This window comes from Chenopodium quinoa, unplaced genomic scaffold, assembly GCF_001683475.1.
Source record: "Chenopodium quinoa cultivar QQ74 unplaced genomic scaffold, ASM168347v1, whole genome shotgun sequence".
Lineage (NCBI taxonomy): Eukaryota > Viridiplantae > Streptophyta > Magnoliopsida > Caryophyllales > Amaranthaceae > Chenopodium > Chenopodium quinoa.
The window spans coordinates 1847601-1853590 of NW_018743850.1; the positions used below are offsets into that span (position 1 = coordinate 1847601).

The 5990-nt window shown below is 35.9% G+C and overlaps 1 pseudogene; it reads left to right on the forward strand.

The window, feature by feature from the left end:
* Positions 1-279: 279 nt before the first annotated feature.
* LOC110686270 lies at positions 280-5162 on the forward strand (annotated as a pseudogene).
* Positions 5163-5990: the final 828 nt, after the last annotated feature.

Below are 5990 nucleotides of genomic sequence, written 5' to 3' on the forward strand. Positions count from 1 at the left end.
ATGCATTGACTATATAGTTCAATTAATTGTCTTTATATGTGGTATGTTCATCAAGATTAATTTTAAACTAGGGTCGAGAACAACGAGTAAGTTTGATTATTAAGTTTGAGTTTATTAGTCTCTGTTCTTCTTTTGTACTTGTGCTCTTCCTAAAATATTACGAACATTCGACAATAAATTAAAATAAAATAAAAGTTGGCTAGAACATTCGACAATAACCAAATTGGGTTAGGACCATCTAATTGAACATATGGGCATCATACCACATTATAATTGAGCATGGATTTCCGAGGTCCAGGTTCTCTCTCCTCCAATCCTCTTCGTGTCTGCATCGTTGGCATGGACCTTCCGACTTCTACACTGCCGAAAAAGTAATCACTTAGGGGGCGTTTGGTTAGTCTATTTTTTGGATTGGAAACGGATTCGATTAAACCGATACCGTTACCGTATATTTGGTTTGAAGGCATGGTAACAATTACCATTACCTAAGGGTAATGGTTACCCTCCTCTTAACAAATTCCGTTTCCATGGTTAAACCAAACAAAAGAAAAGGTAATAGTTAAATGATTCTTTTTCCCCCTCTTATTTGTTTCCTTTCCACTCCTTTACTATTTTCGAAACCAAACGCCCCCTTAGTCTCCGTCTTTCATTCTAAATGTGAATCTTGGTTTATCGGTGTCACTAAAGGAGCTTCGAGATTTGTATCATGTGGTGAGTTTTGTGCTACATTGGGCCGTATGGAAGAGAACTTTAGCTTATCCGCTCCATCATTTTGGGTGTTTTGTAGTTGATGTTGAAGTATTTGTCGTTTGATTTGGTTGGATAGGTAGTGCTTGCCTATGGTGCTGAAAGCGATCGAGCTCTTGGTGTTCCTGGAGAGGTAGGTTTGGTAGCTTGGTTTTTGGAGTGTATTTGTTTTTTGTTGAGCTTTTGCATGCCTTTAACCTTGACTATTCTGCTCAAATATTTGTTTTTGGCTTGTTGTATTAGGATTTGAAAGGGATATACTCAGCTAGGGAGTTTGTTTGGTGGTACAATGGACATCCAGATTGCAGGAACTTGGCTCCTGGCTTGCAGAATACAGATAGAGCTGTTATTCTTGGCCAGGTATATCCTCCTGAATTCTTAATAGTTGTTTATTTTTTGGGGAATTCTTGCTTTCAAACATATATCATAGTGCTGTGTATTCCCAGTATGGTTGACTACTTGATTCATGTTACTTTTCCATGGGTGTTGGTGTGGGTACTCACTTTAGTCACGCCATTTCATTACTTGACCATTTTTTGAATTTGTTTGAATTCATTAGGGTTGGTTATCATCTTATTCACTCTTATGACCATTAAAGACTAACAAATATGCGATGGTGGATTGATTTGGAATAAATCAATGAAAGTGTCCCATTTATGTTATGCTGTACTATGGGGTAATAGGGGTGAAATGAAGGTGGATTGACTACCTGTATATTCAAGAATTAACTGGGTGTATTGCAAATTTGCAGCATTAGTAAGGTGAATTTTATTTGACAGTTGTCTTTTAATGGTTTAAGTTTTTTCTCCTCTTCGAGTTGTTAAATTTCTTGGACAGAACTTTCTTAGGCTAGGTGCCTCACTACATTATCTATTGGTGTTTCACCCGGTAAATAGTAGTGAAACTAGTAAAGCAGTTTGCACCTTTTCTTTGCGATTCGTGTTGTGATAAAAAGAGCTGTTGCGACATTGCTGTCTTCTTATTCCAATTTATACATAATGTGGAGACCCACAACATCTCTGTTGCTGGAAACATGAGCTTTACCTTGTTATCTGTGCTTCCTTAATCGAAAGAGAGGATGTTGCATTACAGCTTAAGTATGGGAATGATGATGAGTTTAAAAATTCTCTTTTGGGATTAGAGATTTTGATCAGAGATAAACTCATTGATTGTGAGTGGATTAGTGATGAAGGATTCATCCCAATCTTGTTTAATCGGTTGGGTTCTAGCAAATGTATGGATAGATTAGGCATAATCAAGGTGCTAAGAAGCATTGCACTTGAGCATCATCAAGCCAAGGTACTTAGTTAATCTTTTTTATCAAAATTTCAAGAATGTTAACCTCTTTTGTCTGGACATGAAGAATACTAGCCTCTTTACTGACTAAGAATACTTATGCACAACTAGGGATTATACTGACTAAGTTCTGCAGGAGAAAATGGCAGACATCAATTCACTAACAACATTAGTGAAGTCATTGGCTCGAGATGAGATGGTACGGAGAGAAGCAGTAGGGTTGCTTATGGATCTTTCTCCGCTTTCTTCAGTTAGACGAAGAATTGGGAGAATTCAAGGGTGCATAATTATGCTGGTGGCTATATTGAATGGAAATGATCCACTTTCATCCAATGATGCAGGGAAGTTGTTAGCAGCTCTATCATGTAATACTCAAAATGCTCTTCTTATGGCTGAGGCTGGTTATTTCCTTCCTTTAATCCAGCACCTTAAGGAAGGTACTAGATCCTAACTTCTTTAGCTGTTTTTCTTCCTTTATATTTTTTCTTAGTTCTTTGTTCTTTGCTCTAAAGAGTTAAGTATGTAAATTGGGCTGCCATATCTATTATAGATATGTTACTAGTAATGGATATCGCAGTTTGTATCTTTAAATTCAGGGATAATAGGGAGTCTTTTGGAGGAAAAGTTTGTTGAAAGTGATGCAAAAATTGTTAATCGCGATTATAAACTTGGAGTTGTCATGAACTTTGGCAAAGCTAGTAGAATAAAGCAACTTGTGAAGTACTTTTCTTTAACAAAAGGCATGTTTTACACCTTTGTTTTGCTGCCAAAATGGCTGTTTTATGTTATTTTCAGTGAAAAGTTCAAATAGGTATCATTTGGTTTAGATACTTTTCTTTCAAATGAAGCCTTGATAAGAAATTCTGGATTTGGATTGAAATTTAAAGTTGGGAATGTGGGACTGAATCAAACTACTTTACTGCAAGCAAGCAAGTACCAAAACAACTTTAGATTACTGCAGTTTGACTAGCTTTTTCTAGGTACCAAAGAGATTAAGTGTTCTTTTGATCAGTCATACTTAAGTACTAAACAAATACTGCACATTAAACGATCTGTTTTCCATAAAGTTATTTCGGCTATGTTTTCCAAAGAGAAGGTAATGTGGCTTTCCTCCCCTTGGGAAAACTATTTTCGACCTGAGAAATTATATTCACCTCTGAACTTGAACAACGAGAATAGGAAAACTACTTTTCCTGGAACAGATTTACTTCCAGGTACATAACTGTAATTCACTAAAAATGTAACTGAGGAATGTTTCATGTTCTGCTGAACTTGTTACTAATCAATCGCAAGGCCTAATGCTGTTTTACTTGCCGTTATGAGTTGGTATAATGAATGTGCTGTTTTGATTTATGTAAAAAAATCACTCTTATATACTGAAGATCATATATCTTTTCAGGTTCTGATATGAGTAAAATTCTAATGGCAACTGCACTTTCAAGGACGGTATTGACAGAAAAAACTTGAGCCTCACTTGGAGAAGACGGTGCAATCCAACCGCTGGTCATCATGTTTAAGACAGGAAAACTTGAAGCAAAACTCTCGGCCTTAAACGCTCTACAAAACCTATCCCTATCCACCAAAAATATATCATACATCGTTTATTCTGGTATCCTCCCTCCTCTACTTCAGCTCCTTTTCTCCGTCACTTCCTCTGTTATGAGCCTCAGGGAACCTGCATCTGCTATTCTTGCAATCACATCATGCTCAGACTCAATTCTAAAGCATAGAGATTTACCAGATCAGCTTCTCTCGCTTATAAATTTGTCTAGTCCGAAAATTAAGTGCAACATTCTTCTAGCTTTAAACAACATGCTTTCTCAGCCGGGTGCTTCTAAATTTAGAAGCAAGATGGTCCAGAATGGGGCTATGCAGCTTTTGCTTCCTCTCCTCAATGAATCTGACACCAAAATTAGAATAGCGGCTTTGAATGTTCTATATACCATCTCGGACAATTTGTCTATAGAAGAGACTTATCTTCCAAAAATTGTGTATATCATCTCATCTTCATCGTCAGAGGCTGAACAGGCAGCTGCTGTTGGTTTGCTGAGCAACATTCCCCTGTCAGATAAAAAGGTAACAGATATACTCAAAAAGTTGAATCTGTTGCCAGTGTTGGTCTCATTATTGAATTCCTTGAGCTCTTCAAGTTCAACCTCTACAACTAGGTGGTTAGAAGAAAGTGTTGCAGGTGTATTCATCAGGTTTACAGCACCTTCTGACAAGAAACTACAGCTCTATGCAGCAGAAATGGGAGTGATACCAATTCTAGTGAAGTTCCTCTCATATGGGTCGATCAAAGCTAAATCAAGAGCCGCAACATCACTAACACAGCTATCACAAAATTGCCTTTCCTCTTCAAGGCCTAGGAATTCAAGATGGGGCAATTGTATTCCTTCAACAACTACAGATGGATTCTGCATAATCCACAGTGGGTATTGCAGCATCAAAGGGAACTTCTGCTTAGTAAAAGTGGGTGCTGTTCCTCCTTTGATCCATATTTTGGAAGGTGATGAGAGAGAGGCTGATGAAGCAGTGTTGGTTACGATAGCCACTCTCTTGCAGGATGAGGTTTGGGAAGATGGAAGCAACTATATAGCTAAAATCTCGGGTGGGGTGGAGGCTATTATTAGGGTGTCAAAAGTAGGAAGTGTAAAGGCCAGGGAAACGGCACTATGGATATTGGAGAGAGTGCTTCGGATTGAAGAATATAGATCAAAGTATGGAGGTTCAGCTCAAGTGGTGTTAATAGATCTTGCTCACAAGGAGGAACCTTCTCTGAGATCTCTGGTGGCTAAGTTGTTGACACAGCTTGAATTATTACAAGAACAATCCAGCTACTTTTAGTCATACGATGTGATAGCACAAATTATGCTTGTTTTGTTCATTATTACTCCTAAATTAGTATTTTTATCTAGCGTTAGGATCATTTAGGCTTGTGAGCATGGTAGATATGTAATGTAAGGGAAGGGAAGGTCTGTCAGTGGGCATAAATGATATGCATAAAGTATGCATGATCATAAGCAATAACTGATATTGCAGGAGATCTATTGTATAGAATATAGATGTAAATGTAATATTGCAATTTCATGTCTATTAATACAACTTTATTTATAAATAATACAACTTCAGTTCTAAATTGTGTAACTTTTGAAAGAAAATGAAGGTAAAAAAAAAAACGGGTCCACGCAAAACAATAAAACCATATACAATTTCATTTCCTAATAGTGCAATATCATATTCTATAAATACATTATTATTTGCAAATAGTACAACTTCTATTCTAAATAATACAACTTATGAAAGAGAATGAAGATAAAAAAGGGCCATGTGAAAATGGTAAAATTATGTATAATTTCATTTTCTAATAGTGTAACTTCATATTGTATAAGTACAACTTTATTTGCAAATAGGACAACTTTAATTCTAAATAGTACAACTTTTGAAAGAAAATGAAGGTTAAAAGAAACGAGCTCACGCAAAAATTATGAAATTATGTACAGTTTTATTTTCTAATAGTGCCACTTTATATTTTATTTTCTAATGTGCATAAGGTTATGACTTATTGATAATTATATTGTTAGTGCATAGTCAATATGTATATTATTGTAGTATTAATGTTGAAATGCAATATGGGTTGCATAGATTCAATGTACAAAACAAACAAGTAGATAGTTATATGAGTGCTCTTTTTTATCACATAAAATCATGATATACAAAATGATATGGTCCGAACATGCGATAGATTAGTTCTTGTATGAAATTGAGGACATCCCGAAGGTTACAATAAACTCGAAATGACATATTTTCTAGGCTAAGAGTTTGATTGCAGCGATTTTTTTTGAAACCCCTTAGATTCATGGATGTAGATATCAAGAAACTTTTTTGAAAAGGTGTAATTTTGTCGACAGAACTCCAAAATGAGGTAAATATATTTTTAAAATCGT